The sequence below is a fragment of the Panthera tigris genome, chromosome F3 (assembly GCF_018350195.1).
Source record: "Panthera tigris isolate Pti1 chromosome F3, P.tigris_Pti1_mat1.1, whole genome shotgun sequence".
NCBI classification, from domain to species: Eukaryota; Metazoa; Chordata; class Mammalia; order Carnivora; family Felidae; genus Panthera; species Panthera tigris.
The window spans coordinates 66,531,324-66,549,679 of record NC_056678.1 but is presented as its reverse complement, the minus strand read 5'-3'; the positions used below and the strand labels follow the sequence as shown (position 1 = coordinate 66,549,679).

Below are 18,356 nucleotides of genomic sequence, written 5' to 3'. Positions count from 1 at the left end.
CACTGTCTCTAGCTGATGGTCTGGGCCCCCCCTCACCTCCACGGGGGGCCAGGCCTCTGCCGCTGCAGTGGGGGTGTGGAGGGGAAATGGGGTAAACCCCCCCACCCCCTGGCCGGGGCAGGACCTGTTGTAGCTTCAGAGCGGGAGCGGTTTCCTCTCGGCATCACACGGGGACGTCCTCGGCCCAGCCTAGCCTGGGTGGATCCCTACGGAACTCCCTGTGGGTAGAGAAGGAAGGATCGGGATCTGCCTTTGGAGATCTCCCTGGGATGCTGGGCCGTATCTGACAGGTGCAGACTCTTAGCTCTGTACTTGGACTTGAGGGAGGAGCTGTGGTTTCTGCTACGGGGTAACTAATTACAGTAGGAGACATAGGCTCCCCATCTCCCGGGTCTAAACACGTACGAAGATTGTCTAAACGGGGGGTTGAACCCTGTTGTGTGTCTGCCGGGAAGAGGCAGAGATACGGGTGCCGGAGGGTCAGTTAGGAAGGTTCTCTGGCGGGGCAGAGGGAGGGCCAGACTCAGAGGAGCCTGCCAGAGGCTAGCAGGCTGCAGGCTGGGGGGGAGCTGGGAGCTGTGGCGTCACCTTGTCAGGTGTGACCGCTGCAGCGTTCACACCGGAGGGCCGCTGACACACCCACGGAACAGGCAGCCAGCACCCCGGGAGGGGGCCCTGCTCCCCGGTGGACAGGGCTGCACGGCCCCCAGGGGGAGGAGCCCCCCGGGGGGACAGGAACAAGGTGTCTGGGGCACTGGTGCTGGGGCCGCGGCTGCCCTTTTCCGAGGTAGCCAGCCCGGTGTGCCTGGCACGGGCCAGTCTGCTGGCCGGCCTGTGGGTGCCAGCCAGCCGCAGGCTCCTCCCGGCCGGTGCTCCGGCCTCTTCCTCCTGCTGCCCTTCCCCGTCTGCAGGTCTGTCACTCGGCAGGAGTGAAATGTGCCCTGGTCCTGGAGCAGTTGGCGCTTGATAATTTGTGGATTATAGCTAACTCTCGATAAAGATTCCCCTAATTGCTGGGCTCACCTCAGGTTCTATCATCAAAGCAAAGCCGCAAGGCCCCCTCTCGCCCTCCTTTCCTTTTTATTATCTCTTAATTAATCACTCTGGCTTTCACACTTAGCAGATAATTACAGTCTCCTGGGCACGCAGCTCATTTTCATAACCTCCTGCTCCACGCCGGCAGCAGAGGGGTGGGAGGAAGGGGAGAGACATGCCGAGAAAGGGGGGGAGCGGGTGGGATGAGGCCTGGGGCAGCAGCAGGCACCCCATGGAGCAGTTGGAGCCCTGCACCAGGCCCTGAGGAGGCTCCGCCAGGGCAGGGAGGCCGTATGCTCCCTGGGGGCAGCCTACCTGGTCCCCGACGCAGCCCCCCTGAACTGTGCATGGCTGGCTCCTTCAGCCTCCCTGGGTGGGGTAGGGTAGGGGTGTGGTGGGTTGGGGTAGGGGTTCAATGGGGGTAGGGGTGTTGTGGGGTAGGGTAGGGGTGCGGTGGGGGAGGGGTATGTGGTGTGGGGTAGGGGTTCAGTGGGGGTAGGGGTGGGGTAGGGGTTCAATGGGGGCAGGGGTGTTGTGGGGTGGGGTAGGGTAGGGGTGCAGTGGGGTAGGGTAGAGTAGGGGTCCAGAGGAGGAGGGGTATGTGGTGTGGGGTAGGGGTTCAATGGGGACGGGGTGTTGTGGGCGGCGGTGGGGTGCAGTAGGGGTTCAATGGGGACAGGGCTGTTGTGGGGTAGGGTAGGGGTGCGGTGCGGGAGGGGTACATGGTGTGGGGTAGGGGGTTCAGTGGGTGCTGGGGTGTTGTGGCGTAGGGTATGGTAGGGGTGCAGTGGGGTAGGGTAGAGTAGGGGTCCAGAGGGGGAGGGGTGTTGTCGGGTGGGGTAGGGTAGGGGTGCGGAGGGGTCGGGTAGGGGTTCAGTGGGGGCAGGGGTGTTGTGGGTTGGGGTAGGTGTGCGATGGGGGAGGGGTACATGGTGTGGGGTTGGGGGTTCCGTGCGGGCAGGGGTGTTGTGGGGTGGGGTAGGGTATGGGTGCAGTGGGGTAGGGTAGAGTAGGGGTCCAGAGTGGAAGGGGTATGTGGTGTGAGGTAGGGTTCCATTGGGGGCAGGGGTGTTGTCGGTTAGGGTAGGGGTGCGGTGGGGTTGGTTAGGGGTTCAATGGGGACCGGGGTGTTGTGGGATGGGGTGGGGTAGGGGTGTTATGGAGTGGGTAGCGGTGCAGCCAGGCAGGGTATGGTGGGGTGGGGTGAGGCACGGCATGGCAGGGTAGGGTAGAGGTGGGGTAAGGGTTCAACTTGGTAGGGGTGAGGAGGAGTTCTGCAGGACACATGCACAGGTTGCTGGGCAGAAAGCTGAGTGGGGAGCACGAGTTGGTCCCAAGTGAGGTTCCTTCCCCGCGGGTGGGATCGAGCGGCCATGGAGAGGCGACTGGGGGGCGATGGTCGAGCAGAGTCGCCATCCCAGCAGGACCCAGGTCTCGGGAAGTGTACGTTTGGAGGTGAGCAGGGACACAGGGCCTGGGGCTTAGCCCAAGCCCACGGGGGTGACTCGGCGATGATGAGCCATCTGGTCGGGTGGGGAGGGATCGGCCCAGGCCACGTTCACACCTGTAGCGGGGGTCGCCGCTGTGCGAGGTGTCCACCCTGGGTGCCCACCTCCTTTCCCCCGGCTCCACCCCACAGACAAGCAGAGCGGAGCGGCGTCTGAAGGTGGATTTGAGAGGCTCCAGACACAGAGGCGTTTCCCCTCGGGGGCTGGACTCGGAGCTGCGGAACGAACCGCGTCTGCTCTTTGTGCGTCCGGCCGGGACTCCTGCAGGTCTGCAAGGAGGTGACGGAGGACGGGAGCATCCGTCTGTTTTTCCCTCTGTGTTGAGTTTTCCTTTGGGACCCTGGCACCCTGTGCTTGGTCTTTGGAATGAAAGACACTGGGCCGTTCTCCTTTTCTGCCTTCAGCTAGTTGTGAGACCTTGGAGTCGTCCTAGAACCTGGGTCCCGGTTCCTTCTTGGACGAGTGGGCATCTTTGAGAAGCTCACAGGCGGCCTGCGTCAGACCCCGTCCCTGGCATGTGACCGTGCTTGGCAGGTGCCGGTGTTCCCATACCTCTTACCGCCGTAGTACACGACAGCACCTTGCCTGTGGCCGCGGAGCCACGCGAAACATGGCGCTTTGTTTACAGACTGGGGAGAGGGGAGGGGAGGGTCCTTTCCTTCACCTTCAACCCGCTGCTCCTTCTGGGGTGCGTTCTTGAGCAAAGCCTGCTGGCCTGGGCCCGGACGGTTTCCTTTCCACGAATCAGCTGCGTGCTCAGGCTGGGGCCTGCTTCAGCTCAGAGCTTCTCGGGGTCCAGCTCCAGGCAGGGCCGATCCACCCCGTGGCAGATCCCTAGGCCTCAGGCGGTCACCGCGCCTGCTGCGGGCAGCACAGCCCTTGTGCCGAAGGGTTAAATGTGGCGCGTCTCAGATGGCTTGTCACTTCTTTTTTAATGGAAAGTCTATCCACTGGGTTTTTTTTTTTTTTTTTTTTTTTTTTTACTTTATTATTTATTTTGAGCCCCCTGGGCGCCCTTGGCTTGCTACTTCTGACAGTCCTCTGGCTTCCTGGGCCTTATAATAGGAATGTCTGTATGGGAGGGCGGGCGGGGGACACTATGGAAAGAGCACTGGCTTGCGAGTCTGGCTGTGGATGGTTAGCCCTGTTTGTGACCTTATGCGGTGACCTAGGCCTGCTTTCCTACTGTAAAATCAGAAGGTTAATCTCCCAAGATTCTTTCTGGCTGCATGGTTTCCAACTCCTGGCCATGCTGTGGGAGTTCACAAAAAGGACTGATTGTTCCTGAGTGAGGTCCTGGATCTCCAGTTTGGTTTTGGGGGGTACTGGTTTCAGAAGGCCAGAGCTGGGGTACCCCCAAGATAGCAGGGTGGAGCTGGGGGCGGGGGTGGGGGCAGGAAGCACACTTTGTCCCCCTTGTTGGACCGGGTCTGGACCTGGGGTAGGAAAGCATGGGGTGACCCCACCCCCCACCCCGTGCACACACCGTCCACTGTCGTGGGGATGGTCTGTCTGGCTGCTCTGGGAGGGTGGGAGGCCCCGGAACAGGGCTGTGGGTGCTCGGGTGTGCATGTCTGAAGGGCAAGCTCTGGCTTCGCCCTGAACTTCAGCTTTGGTCTATGAAAAGATTTTGCAGAGTCTTGTGGGAACATAAACATTTGGCAGATTTCTTTCCCTGAAAGCTATTTCTTCCCTTTTCTTTTTCTGGGAACTTTCGCCAGCAAGATCAAGGCCCCTCCACCCTTCCCTCCTCCCTCCCCTCTGCCCAAGACACCCCACCCCGCGCTCCCCCCCCCCCACAGTGAAAACAAAGTGGTCTGGTGGGGGCACTGGGAAACCTCCCCGCAAACTGGGCCAGAAGAAAGACGTGAGGCAAACAGCTGTCCCAGGAGGAGAAGTTAGCAGAAGGGAGGGAGGTGGAGGGGAAAAGGCAAACGGCATCAGGCATGGGGGGGGAGTGCGGGGGGGGGGAGTGCGTTCCCGACATTTAAAATTCTTTTGGTTTTAATCATCTCAGCCCTACCGGAGCCCGGCTGTGGGGGAAGGGAGAAATGAAAACCAGCTCCGCGGACTGCAGGACAGCAGCCTCCGCTGGGACCCGCCGCCTCCCCAGCCTCCCCTACTGGGCTGCTCACCTCCCCGCATCCGAGGTTCCGAAGGGCGCCCTCCTCCAGGGGCCTTTCCTGACTTACCTCCCCTTTATCTCATTTCACAGGCTCCATTTAAAGCACTGACCTTTCAGTTTTCCGCCAGAGTGCAAGTTCCCCAAGGCCCTGGATTATGTTTTGTTAAAAACAAAACAAAAATAACAAATAACAAACCCCAGCCTCTTTCATAAGTCATGCCTGGGCCTCCTCTGCGGCGAGGGTCAGGGCCCTCAGAGAAGCTTCTGGGCCTGTTTTCCTCCTCTGTGAGCCGATTTGAAGCGATGGGCTGAGCCCCGGAGAGGCTCCAGGGGGGCGGGGAGGCTGGGAGGGCCCCGGGCCGTGTCGGGGTCTGCCCTGTGAGAGGCCTGGGGTCCTGGGCCACCTTCTCACCCCCTCCACCCCCCACCCCCGCCTCTGCCAGCCCAGGCCCCTGATTCTGACTTCTCTATCTTTTTTTCTTTAATTTTTATTTTAAGGAGGCTCCACATTCATCGCGGGGCTTGAACTCACGGCCCCGGAGATCTGGAGTCACACACTCCACCCTGAGCCAGCCAGGTGGCTTGAGTTCTCTATTTCTTAACCCATCGGTAGGCAGCTTTTTCCACTCTCCTGACCCCCTGCCGTTTCTCCCCCTTGCCCTCCAACCTCCATCGCTGGGTGTTGGGACTGTGGTTCCCGTATGGGCCCCACTCACTCCCTGTCGCCAGGGAGACGCAAACAGTGGGAGCTCCAGGGTAGTTGGAGCTGATCTCAGGTGGGGGCCGGGTGACCCGGGGTTTCCGCGTCTCTCTTTCTGGGGTTTATTTGGCTGTAAGACCGGGAGCTGACGCGGTGGCGCCCAAGGCCCCTCGCGGGTCCGAGCCTGGGACCAGCGAGATCCTGTGCTGGGCACCCCACCTGGAGAAGCGTGCCCCGCTTTGTGGGTTTGGCACACACTGTGTCACAGCCCCGTGGGGACACTTGGCGGGGTACCCGGGACGCTTGAAGCACGCTGTGCGTGGCAGCTCTTACTGTGAAATCGAATCCTCACGTTCTGGGCGTGTAGTCAGGAGACCCGCGTTCACATTCCAGGGTCCCTCCCGACTTTCTGTGTCACCTCACACACGCCCGTTTCCCTGATTGTAGCCTAGGGCTCCTAAACCCTGTCTGTGAGTACACGTTAATGTGACGTCCTGGGCGGGAAGGGCCCACTCCGCCTTGGTCTTGCACCCGTACCCCCACCCCGCACTCGGGAGAGTGCCAGCCGCCGATCCGCAAGGAGGACCCTGAGACTCAGGACCTGTGGTTCCCCCAGTGGCGCTCCCCACCCGCAGGTGCGACAATAACAAAGCGTCTGGATGTCTGCAAGTGTCCCCTGGGCTAAAATCGCCGCCCTTGGGGGGGCGCCCGGGTGGCTCGGTTAAGCGCCAGTCTTCGGCTCAGGTCCTGATCTCCCGGTTCGCGGGTTCGAGCCCCGCGTCGGGCTCTGTGCTGACGGCTCAGAGCCTGGAGCCTGCCTCGGATTCTGTGTCTCCCTCTCTTTGCCCCTCCCCACTCACACTCTCTCTCTCTCTTGCTCTCAAAAAAAATTAAACATTAAAAAAAAAAAATTAAACTCACTGCACTTGGGAAGCACGGAGCTGGTTGGAGGAAGAGCTGGATAGGATAGACCTGGAGGTCCGGCCTCTCTGCTTGGAGCCGTAGCTGGTTCTAAAACGCCACTCTCCTGCCTTCGCCCAGATGTTTGCCTTTGACCCACAGCCCGGACAGCGAAGAGAGGGGCTGCTGTCTGTCACCCAGGGGGAAGGAAAGTGTTCGGTCCCCTGCCCACCGCAGAGATGATTAGGTGTCGTCCCCCCCACCCCCAGCCACAGCCTGCCTGTTTATCCAGGATTGGGGCTAGTGAGGGGGCAGCAGGTGATGGGAGAGCCACCCGGGCAGCCCCCTAGCAGGGAGTGGCCGGAGCTCCTGGCTTCCTCCAGAAGCACCGCAGTGTCTCGGCCACAGCCGATGACAGCCCACGGTGCCGGACGGACGGTGGTGCCGGGCGGCAGGACTGACCGGGTCTCAGGTGTCCCAGCACCCCGCTCCCCCTCCCCCACCCCCGTAACTGCTGAGACTTCTCAGGTTTGAAAACCGCGGATTTGAGTTAGCAGTGAAAACCGGGACTCAGGAAGGAAGGTGACCCACTGCCCCGAGCAGACAGGGCAGTGCGGTTCCTGCCCCTGCCCAACACAGGCCTCCCTCTCCACTCCCCCCTGCACACACCAGGAGGCCCCTTCTGGGAGGAGGGGTGATGAGATCGGGGACCCACTGCTCACGGAGGCCCAGAGAGGACTGGGGACACTTCTCTGGGACTGCTCCCGGATCCCCACGTCCCCAGACACCCTCCAACCTCCACCTGGAGCCCAGGGGTCCGGGGAGGGCTTAGGGAGGAGACAGGTGGAAGGAGGAAATGAGGGAAGAGTTAATGATAAGGAAGCAGCTGGGTGGAGGGCGCAGGGCAGAGGAAGGTGAAGGGGAGGGTGGGGATGAGAGAGAAACCTCATCCATCCAGGAGAGAAAGGGGAGGGAGGAGGGGGAGGGAAGAGAGAGAGAAACCTCAACTTTTATTTAAAATCAGAGAGCGGTTGTACGCCTGGAGTCGTTGCCATGGCAACCGCAAAGAAAAGGAGATAGAGGCCTGGTGAAGCCGAGAAAACCCAATAGGGGTAAATGTTTAAAGCCAGGAACAAAAACCATTCAGAGATAATTAAGTAACAGGCTGCAGGTTCCAGACTCCTGCCCATTGTCGGGGGACTCGCCCGAGACTCCAGCCCGCCCTGCTCTCCCTTCTCCACCCGGTGTCTGTCCTCCCTCGGAGCCTAGTCCTCCCTTACTCAAGGGGCTCCGCCCCCCAGTCTCCTCCCCTCTGGCAGGGGGCTGCCCTTCTCCGTCCTGCCCCAGATGAGGCTGGACAGGCTTTCTCGACTGTCAGGAAAGTACAGTCTCGTAGGGGAAACAGGAGGGACTTGGGTCAGATCCACGGAAGAATTTCTGGGTCACTAGATGGATATGACACCTAAGGTGTGGGCTTTCTTCCCTCTGGTGACCTCGAGGGTAAAGGGTGCAGGCTGACCTCTGTGTTGACCCTCGCCCTCCAGGTCTGAGGTGCTGGGGTCCCCCGGGGCTCTTCCTCCAGAAGGGGGGTACGTCCTAGCTGGGAGCTTTGCTGGAGCTGCTGACCTGAATGCTTCTTAGGGCTTCTCCAGCAGGACTTAGTCTTCCCAGGCCTCAGGATGGCTGAGAGCTGAGCTGGTGTCTGGGGGTTAGGTGTGCTCTGCAGCCATTTTTTTTTTTTTTTTTTTAATGACAAAGTACTTTTGTATGTTTTAAGTCAGTTTCACTCAGTCACCTCACCCCCCACCCCAGACATCACAACAGCTGGCTGGCCCCTTGCCCCACCTCCTTGGGACGATAATCCTCAGTTCTGCCTCCCAAGACATGGTGACTCTGAGAGCAGGTGGCAGTCTCTCCTCCCTCATCCGTAGAAGCCGCTCGAACTGAAGGCCCGAATAGCTACGTCGGAAGAGTCCCGTCTCCTGTCTGCAGCCCTCCTTCCCGCTGTTATGACCCGCTTCCGGTCCTTGCCTCCAGATACCCTAAATTTTATCCTTAGATTGCACCAGACCCTCGGAGAGTGGTAAACCGAGACCGAATGGCTCTGGCCTCTCAAAGAATTGCCTTCACTGAGCTGAGCATTTGGCCCCGTGCCACCGGCATGCACTGAAGAATGTTCTAAGGAGTAACCCTTGAGCATATTGTATTTATGGTAGGGATGTTGCCCACGTTATGGTTCAACACATCGCAGTATTCGTTATGTGAGGATCCTTGGAGAAAGTTCTGTAGCGGTGCTACAGATGGTTTTTATTTTATGGATACTGTACATTGTGTCGCTGATTTTGAATTTTTCCTTTTTGCACTTGCTGCTTGGAAGCTCTAGGCTAGCCTTGCAATTGGTCTCTGATGAAGCATGGAAGAGCTTGTGGCATGTATCGACTATGTTAACTTTAGCCCCATCTCGATTTACTTCTCCAGTCCTTATTCTCTTTCCCTGCTTGCCCAGTCACCCCCACCTCACCCAATGTCGGCTTTCTTATCAAAATTTATTGTTTTTTTTTTAATTTTAACGTTTATTTATTTTTGAGAGAAAGAGAGACAGAGAGAGAGAGTGGGGGAGGGGAGAGAGAGAGGGAGACACAGAATCGGAAGCAGCTCCAGGCTCCCAGCTGTCAGCACAGAGCCCGACGCGCGGCTTGAACTCACGAACCGCGAGATCATGACCTGAGCTGAAGTCAGATGCTTAACCGACTGAGCCACCCAGGCGCCCCTTGAAATTTATTGTTTATGTCATGGACGAAATGTGCACATACTTTGCCTCGAATCTTTTATGCAATAAGTAAATCAATTGAGTTAAGATACATAAAACATACAGCATAGTGTCCAGCAAATAATAAGTGAGCAGCTACTAAAACGTCAGCTGCTATTTTAAGTAACAAAACATCCAAAATTTTGGTCGTCTTCCTTTTCGAGGTGGAGTCCCCGGATTAAAGACCTGCTGTAAACATAGTGAACTCCCAGCCGCACCATGGTAACACCCAGCCACTGCTCTTTCTAGTCTTTTTTTTTTTAACTTTGGAATACATGATGGTGATAATGACAAAGGTAATAATCAGATTTGCCTTGCTCATTACTGCTGACCGGGACTGCTATTTGCATGAGGTCTAATTCCCTGCTTGCTCCAAGACTGACAACGAGAACATTCTGGGTGACAGAGGGAGGCAGCCCGCCCGGGATTAAGATTTTTCCATGGCTAATCTCTAAAGTGAGAAACCCAAGGGCCAGTAATTGAGAGCTGATTGCCTGTCTTTGGATCGGTTGTGCCTAGCCAGACGGGGCAAGAACTGAGCCCGCCGAAGGCAACAAGGTGAGAGCCGAAGCGGTTGACAACACGTGACCTCTGGGAGCCTTGCAGAACCGTGTCAGGGGAGGTTGGCCCGAGCTCGTTGTTTCTTGTCTGTTTCTTTTCCGACCAACCCTTCATTTGGCCCCGGGGGAAAAGAAAAACAAAAGGAACCCATGGCAGCCTGTTTTGTTCAACCCTGCATTTATTGAGCATTTGCTGTATGCTAGGCCCTAATAGACACTGTGCCTGTGCACAGAGGAGGGTTCTTTTTACTGCCTCGGAGCGGGCTTCCGCTTCTTTCTCTTCTAAGTGGGAGAAACTGTCTCGTGGATATTGCAGCCCCATTGATGCAGACTCGAGTGCTCCCAGGGATGCGCCCGAGTGCTCCCAGTGATGCGCCCCCGAGTGCTCCCATTGATGCCCACCCTAGTGCTCCCAGCGATGGGCATCCGGAGTGCTCCCAGTGATGCGCCCCTGAGTGCTCCCAGTGATGCGCCCCTGAGTGCTCCCAGTGATGCACACCCGAGTGCTCCCAGCGATGGGCATCCCGAGTGCTCCCAGTGATGGGCGTCCGGAGTGCTCCCATTGATGCGCCCCTGAGTGCTCCCAGTGATGTGCCCCTGAGTGCTCCCACGGATAAGAACCTGAGTGCTCCCAGTGATGGGCATCCCGAGTGCTCCCATTGATGCGCCCCTGAGTGCTCCCACTGATAAGAACCTGAGTGCTCCCAGTGATGAGCACCTGAGTGCTCCCACTGATAAGAACCTGAGTGCTCCCAGTGATGGGCGTCCCTAGTGCTCCTAGGCAACAAACATCCTGAGTGCTCTGGGGCAATGGGCATCTTAAGTGCTCCCAGGGAGTGCTCCGCCTCGTGGGTGCCAAAGTGCTCCCACTGACAGGCGCCTGAACACTCCCCGAGTGCTCCCACTGATGGGCGCCCCAAGTGCCCTGTCACACGTCTCCTCACCCCTTCCTGCTTCTGCACTTCTCCCAGCCCCTCTCCTCTCTTTTCCTCAAGGTCTTTCTCTTGTTTTCCCTTAAACTAAATTTTTTAGAAAGAAAATAGCTCCATATTGGTTTTTTCTGTCTTTTATCCTTCAGGTTTTTTTCTTTTAAACATTTTCCCCCAATTACTGACGGGGAAAAAGAAAAAGAAAGCAGCCTTTCCAATCCCTCCGTTCTTTTGCTCAGAAGACAAAAGATCCTTCAGAATTGGGGGTGGGGGGGGTGGGGAAGGATTCCAGTTAAAAATCTTCATCAGGGTCAAAAACCTGACAGAAAAAGCTTTGTTTAAAGGGAATGGGAAGGAGGAGGAGGGAGCTGGCAACCAGCAACTCTCAACCTCAAAAGGCAAATATCTTGACAGTTGAAGGAAAGCGGGAGAAGGATGCACATTCCCATGGAAGTATTGGAATAGCTCTGATTTCCTTTTGAACCAGAGTCGTCTCCTTCTGAGGCTTGTGGGAAATGCCAGGACTGGGGAGGTGCAGGAAGGACTGTTTGAATTTCACCCTGGGTCAGGATTACCAAGAGTCAGAGTCATGGAGATTGCAGAGGAGGCCCAGGCCCTGGGACCTTGGGCCCTGGAAAGCTGTGCCCCTGGGCCTCGGCTCCCCGCTCCCCACTCTCCGAGAGAGGGGACAAGAGGAGCACGGGGAGGGCGGTGGCAGTTGATGGGAGAATCCTGGGCCGGACCTGTGGGCAGTGCAGGCCACGTGAGAGTGTTGCCACGGACCCGAGATGGGGAGACACAGACGGGTGCCCTCCTGGGAATGGGGTGTGTGGGGGAGTGTGTTACGTGCAGAAACGAGGTTCCAGCTTCCAGCCAGGTCCTAACTTGGCAGGATTTGGGGCAGAAAAGATTCAGAAACGTCCACTGAAGAAGAATGAAGCCAAGGGTAGCATGGGGCATTCGTGAGGGGGTGTGTAGAAGGGGGAAGGGAACCCAAAGCCTGGACAAGAGGGAACACTGGACTCGAGAAGGAAGGGGAGAGGGGGCAGGAACCCGTCACTCACTGAGTCCATGTAAATGCCTGCCTTCCCGGGAGGCCACGCTGAATGCAAGGCCCTGCCGGCCTGAGAACTATTTGTGGCAAGTGTTTAATTCCCAGGCCGCTCGTGCCCTGGCACCTGGGATCCAGCCATCGATCGATGTGCGATGGGGGAATGTGGGCCGGTTTTAATATGAGCCTGAGCAAAACGTAATCGGGAAGAGAAATTGTCTCCTGCTGTTCTGGCCACTGCAGAAAGAAGTTACGCAAGGGTTCATTCAAATGACTGGGGAGCACTTCCCCCACTCTGGGCCCTGTGTCTCCGGCCTGAACCAAAGAAGTAGGAGCCCAGACCTTCCATTCTGTGTTCTGGAAGTCCCAGCCACAGACATGCTGCTAGGAGGGAGCCTGCAGACAGGCCTGGGGTTGCAGGAGTTTTGACCTCAGTACCCAGGGTTCCTTGTCTCGCCGCTTCGAGGAACGAAGAGACAGAATGAGCAGCAGACAAAACGTTGGAGTCTTAGCAAGTCAGAGGAGTAGGAAAGCTCGCTCTGCAGAGAGGGGGCTTTCGAAGGTGAATGCCCACGACGGGAGGGGCGACGGGAGGCGCGACGGGAGGCGCGACGGGAGGCGAGGGTCCTTGTTTTACAAGGTGCTGGTGTCCCTCCCTTCCCTCCCCCCGGTCCTTCTCAGGTGCCTCCCTTACTGGCCGGATGGCGCTGGGCGCTGGGCGGGCCCCTCCTGATTGGCTGGACTCCACTGGGTGAGGACTCAGACTGTGGTCATCCTGTCCCTCGTAGCACATAAATTTTATGGTTTACTTTTTTTAGTTAGGTATTTTGATTGTTGAGGGGGAGTAAGTGGTGTCTTACATTCTTAAGAGGGACCTTCCGCCCGCCGGAGGGGCTTCCAAAGTATGTTTTTCTCCACCCAGACACCTCAGGTCCTAACCTTTCCCTCTCTGCTTGTTTTGTCCTATCTTTTCCTATCATAGTCTCCTCTCCGAATGCATGGCTCCTAACTGCCGTTAGGAACGGGGATGACGACCGATTTTTTTTTTTAAATAAATGTTTATTCATTTTTAAGAGAGAGAGTGTGTGTGAGCAGAGGAGGGGCGGGATGGGGCAGAGGATCCAGAGTGGGCTTTGCGCTGACAGCACTGAGCCGACGTGGGGCTCGAACCCGCAAACCATGAGATCGTGTCCTGAGCTGAAGTCGGACACTTACCGACTTGAGCCACCCAGGCGCCCCACGACCCATCTTAATTAACTACTTCCTGCTGAAGGGGGTGATGACGGGGGAACGGCAGGGCAGGCTCAGAGGTCGATCCAGAGGTCCGATATAGTGGGAGGGTGTTTGGAACAGCTGGGCTAGCAAAATTTTCTTGGATGTCTTATTTTTCTGTTATGTGTGATGGCACCTACGGATGACATAGAAAAAGCATATCAGACCAACGAGCGTGAATATTCCAAAGGCAATGCCTCTTAGGGAAGAGGTCACACCATGGGCAGGAAAGACACATTGTGATCATCCAAAAAATCCCTGGCATGTCTGGTCATTTTTTTTTTTTTTTAAAGCAGTTTAACGGTAGTTTTTCCTCCCCCGTCCATATTTATTTGGATAAGCACTTGAACTAGTTTATGGTCCTGAATCCTCAGTTTCTCCTTTGGCCATCCAGTTTCCCTAAGAACAGCTCCATGAGGCATATTTAATTTTACCTCGAGCAAAGATTGATCTTGGATATCCAGATCGCTGTAAATTCAGGCAATTGTTTATCCGTCCTGGGGCGAGTGGCCCCGTTGTCCCAAATTCAGTCATTAATGTCCCTTCCTCGCAAGGGCGCGTTGCTCTCTGGCATTATCAGAGAAGAGTGTGGGAAAATCAAGTCTCCCCATATGCACCCCAGGGGCTGAGAGAAAAACTCAATCAGAGGTTTTCCGGAGATGCCTCTGATAGTTATGTGCATTCGGATGGTTGGCCGGGAGTGGGAAGGAGGACAGAAAGGGCGGCTCTGGTTTCAAGAAGGAAATCAACCGGTTTTCCTTCTGTTTCCAGTTACCCGAGGCTCTGGGTTTCCGATAGGTGGTTGGTTTGGGGGGGCCACCATCAAGAGCCCCGGGCCCACCAGTCCCTCTCAGGGACACTGGTTATCTGAGCCCTCACAGATTGAGGTCCCCGAGGGCATTCAGATCTCCGGTGACTGTCTCCACACAAGGGGCCTGGCTTACAGTAGGGTTTCAACTTCGGTTGTCCTCTCCGAGGACCTTCTTGTTTCCAGAGCCCTGAACGGCCACGTAAATGGCACCGGGTGCCAGGGCCTCGGGAAGTCCCATCTGACATAGTACGCAAGGCCGCGAGTAAAGCCTCAGATTTTTTCTTAAGCCTCCTTTCCTGTTCTTTATTCTTCTCTTGATCTCGGTTGTAATATACCCGATTGGCAGCTCGTAAGAGCTCCCCCAGGGTCCCTTTCGGGCCAACAGCCAAACTTTTGCAGTCTTCTCTGAATATGTGGGGCCGAGTGAGGGACAAATTCGTCCTTCAGAATCGTCTCGGCCTTAGGGGTGTTAGGGGAGATAGCCCTACATTTAATGAGAGCCTCCCTTAACCTTTCCAGGAAGGCCACCAGGCTTCCATCCTGTGTCTGTAAGATAGTGGCTAATTCAGTGTAACTTAAGGGCTTCACCTTACTCCTTTTTAATCCTTCCAAAATACAGGCTTGAAAATGGCGGCGACACCATTCCCATTGGGATTATCGTAGTCCCAGCTAGGATCTTGGGGCGGAACTGCCTGAGCTCCAGTAGGGAATTGGAAGTTCCCCATAGGACCTCCGGTCCCATGGTAGTTAATGAGTTGCTGGTCCCCATATCTCTCAGCCAGTGCCAGAAGCCCACGTTCCTCTGTCTCGTTAAGAATCTGATTCAACAAGGGATGCCTGGGTGGCTCAGCCAGTTAAGCTTCCGACTTCAGCTCAGGTCGTGATCTCACGGTTCGTGGGTTTGAGTCCCGCGTTGGGCTCTGTGCTGACGGCTCAGAGTGGAGCCTGCTTCAGATTCTCTGTCTCCCCCCCTCTCTGCCCCTCCCCCACACTCTCTCTCTCTCTCTCTCTCTCTCTCTCTCTCTCTCTCAAAAGTAAATGAACATTAAAAAATTTTTAAATTAAAAAAAATTTTTTAATTAAAAAAATGATAAAAAAGAGTCTGATTCAACAAAAAGCATTGTATCTTTCTGGGTCAATTCAAAAACATACGTAATGTTCCGAAAAGCCTCTGTATACTTATCTGGATCATCAGAAAATTTACATAGATCTCCACTTATCTGTCTTAAATCTCCTAATGAAAAAGGTACTTATAATCTTATCATGGTGGTGCCTCCCTGTGTCCCCCCTTCCTGCACCCTAGCTTCTTGTAGGGGAGACATGCCTGTCACATTGTGGGGAGGGCCTGGCTAAGGTAGGCCACAGGGAGAAGTGCATGTTTTTGGTTTTGTTTTTGTTTTTGTTTTCAACGTTTATTTATCTTTGAGACAGAGAGAGGGCATGAACGGGGGAGGGGCAGAGAGAGAGGGAGACACAGAATCCGAAACAGGCTCCGGGCTCTGAGCCGTCAGCACAGGGGCCCGACGCGGGGCTCGAACTCACGGACCGCGAGATCGTGACCTGAGCCGAAGTCGGCCGCTTCACCGACCGAGCCACCCAGGCGCCCCAGAAGTGCACGTTTTAACGTCTGGATGCACAGATCGAGGACTTGAGGAGGAGGAGGAGAAGACTTCCCTTCCTCCTTCTCTGGGTCTGCCTTGGGTGTAGGCAAGGAGCCCTTAATCGTTTCCTCTCCTGACTGCGGGACTTTAGAAAGGGCGGCTGTTAAATCAGGATCCCCCTTGCGTTGCTTGCACATATCTCGATTTTTTCTTAAGGCCCCAAAACATCGAACACAGGGGACTTCTCCCCATCTCCCCTCACGTTGCAAACCAAGTCCAGTCGTAGGATGGTATTTTAATTGATATTTCCCTCTGGCGGCCAGGCTTCCCCCTGCAGCTTGTATTGGGGCCAAGCCTCGGTGCAAAAGAAAATGAGTTGCTTTTTCTTCAGGGTTTGTGGATCAAAATCATCCCAACTTTTCACAAGGCATCCCAAAGGCATGTTGGCCTTGGTTGGGGAACTGCCTATCTGTAGGGAAAAGGAGGAAAAGGCATCCCTTATCTCAGTTTCCTATAGCTGGCCAGGAAAATCCTCATCTCCTGACCCCCGTTGTTGGCCGGCTCTGAGACTGGCAGACGGAAGCCCGGTCAGTCTGGACAGGTGCAGAGAGTGGTCGTTCTTACCCAGGCTTGACCCTACCTCTGAGAGCTGACCTTGTCTTCCCCGATTTCTCCTACCTCTCCGTTTCCCACCTGTGGGACTTTGGGGGGTATCGACTGTGGCCAAGTAAGGCTCCCCTGGTGATAGAAGGATGCGTAACTTTATCTTTGGCTGGACAGTAGTTTACGTATCGATCATCGGCTGTTGCGGGGGGGGGGCTAAAAAGGCCAAAGTCGAGGTCTATTCCTCTGCCTTTTCCAGCAATGCCCACATAAATATGTTCCAGCCGTGTGGGTGTCCATTTTAAAGTCACTAGATTGGTACGAGTCAGCATACGCTGGGCTAAGTGTAGCACAATGGCTCCCGTGTATCCCAGTAAAAGCCCTTCGTGTGTCATAGTCATCCACCCCTCATGGCGCGTCCCTCCATCCATCCATCTGCCTGCAGAAACAACACAAGTGCGGAGCGTTTGGAGGCCGGCAGCGAGGACATGGTCACCATCTCCCCGGCCTTTTTTTTTTTTTTTTTTTTAAGTTTATTTATTTATTTTGAGAGAGAGAGAGAGAGCAGGGAGGGGCAGAGAGAGAATCCCAAGCAGGCTCCGTGCTATCAGCTCAGAGCTCAGTGTGGGGCTTGAACCCACGAACCATGAAATCGACCTCAGTCGAAACCAAGAGCCAGATGCTTAACGGACTGAGCCACCCAGGCGCCCCTCTACCCACGTACTTTTAAAATCCATTCATTTTAACCTTAGTCCCTCCTGACCACACATAAAATTCCTTTCCAAAGATTTCCCCTCATGAACCTTCTACCACATTCCTTTGTACTCAGATTTTGTCCCAAGTCATTTCTCTCCAACAACCAGTCTCATGTAGGACAAAAATTACTTTTTTTTTTTTTTTTACCGTCGCCAAAAACGTATTTGCATTTCTTATATCTTTCTTACACGTGTGCTTTTCCACATACAAAGCTGCTTTCCTTATCTCCATCAGTCTTAACTACATGTAGCAGAATTTTAACTCTTAGAAAACTCCGGTAAAGACTAAGTAGTAAGTAACTGTGAGCCGTTACATCAGAATTCCTTAGATGGCAAACGTATGAATCAATTAAGCATGTTTTCCAACAGGCCCACATATCCTTAGTTTCTCTGCAAGAAATCAGAAGCACAGACCTGTGTTTAGTAAGTGATGCTTTCGGCATTCCATCGGATTTGGAAAAGGCCTAAGTGTCCAAAAAGTGTAATCCAGCTTATCATCCCAGCAAAACTTCACAGTTCCAGGTCATCAAAGGCCCTGAAAGCGAACTTAACAGTTGCCCGTGAAACCCAGGAGACAAAAAGAACCATCATGTGAAGCCATCGTTTTGCGGACAACGCGTAACAGAGATATTCATGGGCTTATTTGGTTCTGTAAACCGAGGTGGGAGAGTTTCATATATTGAATGCTGGTAACTCTGAAGACGTGTCTCAAAATTAAACCAACAGGCTTCAGTGAGTTTAAATACGGACCGTGTTCCACACCTGCGTCCACTTAAGAGTCGATCACTTGGTTCTCCGTTGTCAACTTTGCTGGGGCACCAGTGAGGAAACATGAAGCGGGCGGCGTAAGCCTGAGGGGGTGCTCTTTGCTCCTCGACGGCGAGGGGAGGAGGAGCCCATGGCTCCAGAGGCCCCCAGGGGACATAGGAGCCGGTCATGCTGGCCGCACTGAGGTGGTGTAGAAACAGGAGGAGTTAGGAGAAGGCAGAAAAGGTGAGGTGCAGCCAGGAAGGCCGGAGGCAGACGAAAGCCCAGAGGGCAAAGAACCAGGTCTCCGGGTCCTGAACCCTGTCAGCTCGGACAGGTGAGCAGATGCAGATTCCCCGCCCACCCCCCCTCCCCACCAACAAGTGGCATTCGGGCAGTCCAGTCCGTGTCGGGCCAGAGAAGACTGGGAAGTTCTCCGGAACAAAAGGCGTTTCGGCAGCTGCTTGGGAATATTCCTTTACGTCCCCGTCCCGAGGCGGACTAACCAGGCCATCTGCGTCTGGTGGGGAGCCTGCCAGATGTCTTCTCTCCCATCCCCCCGTGGGCATCAAGGGCAGGAGGAGGGTGCTGAGCCCAGAGGGCATCAGAGTAAGTCCGCAGGAGACGTTTGAAAATGAAAATGAGAGTCCAAAAAATGGGAACCTGGGAGGTGAGCCACGCCAGAGGGTTGGAAATGGAAGCAGGGGGCCACCTTCCACTGTAGTTGGGAAACCTGTGAGAAGGGCGCCTCGGAAGTCACCCGCATCACTCCTAGAAGGGTATCTGAGGGATCAGTCTGGGGCTTTCCCACTATTTCCCAAAAGGAGAGGCTGGCCAAGACGGAAAGAGGAGAATTCTACCAGACACCCAAGCGGGCGGTCAGGGACCAGGTTCTGCTGACGGCCTTCAGGCGTCCACCAAAGAGTAGCCTCGATCAGGACCCTTCGGTT

At 55.4% G+C, this 18,356-nt stretch overlaps 1 protein-coding gene across 1 annotated transcript in view; it reads left to right on the top strand.

The window, feature by feature from the left end:
• KIRREL1 (kirre like nephrin family adhesion molecule 1) overlaps positions 1-18,356 on the top strand; it is a 98,268-nt gene that overhangs the window by 11,919 nt on the left and 67,993 nt on the right. The window lies entirely within an intron of this gene.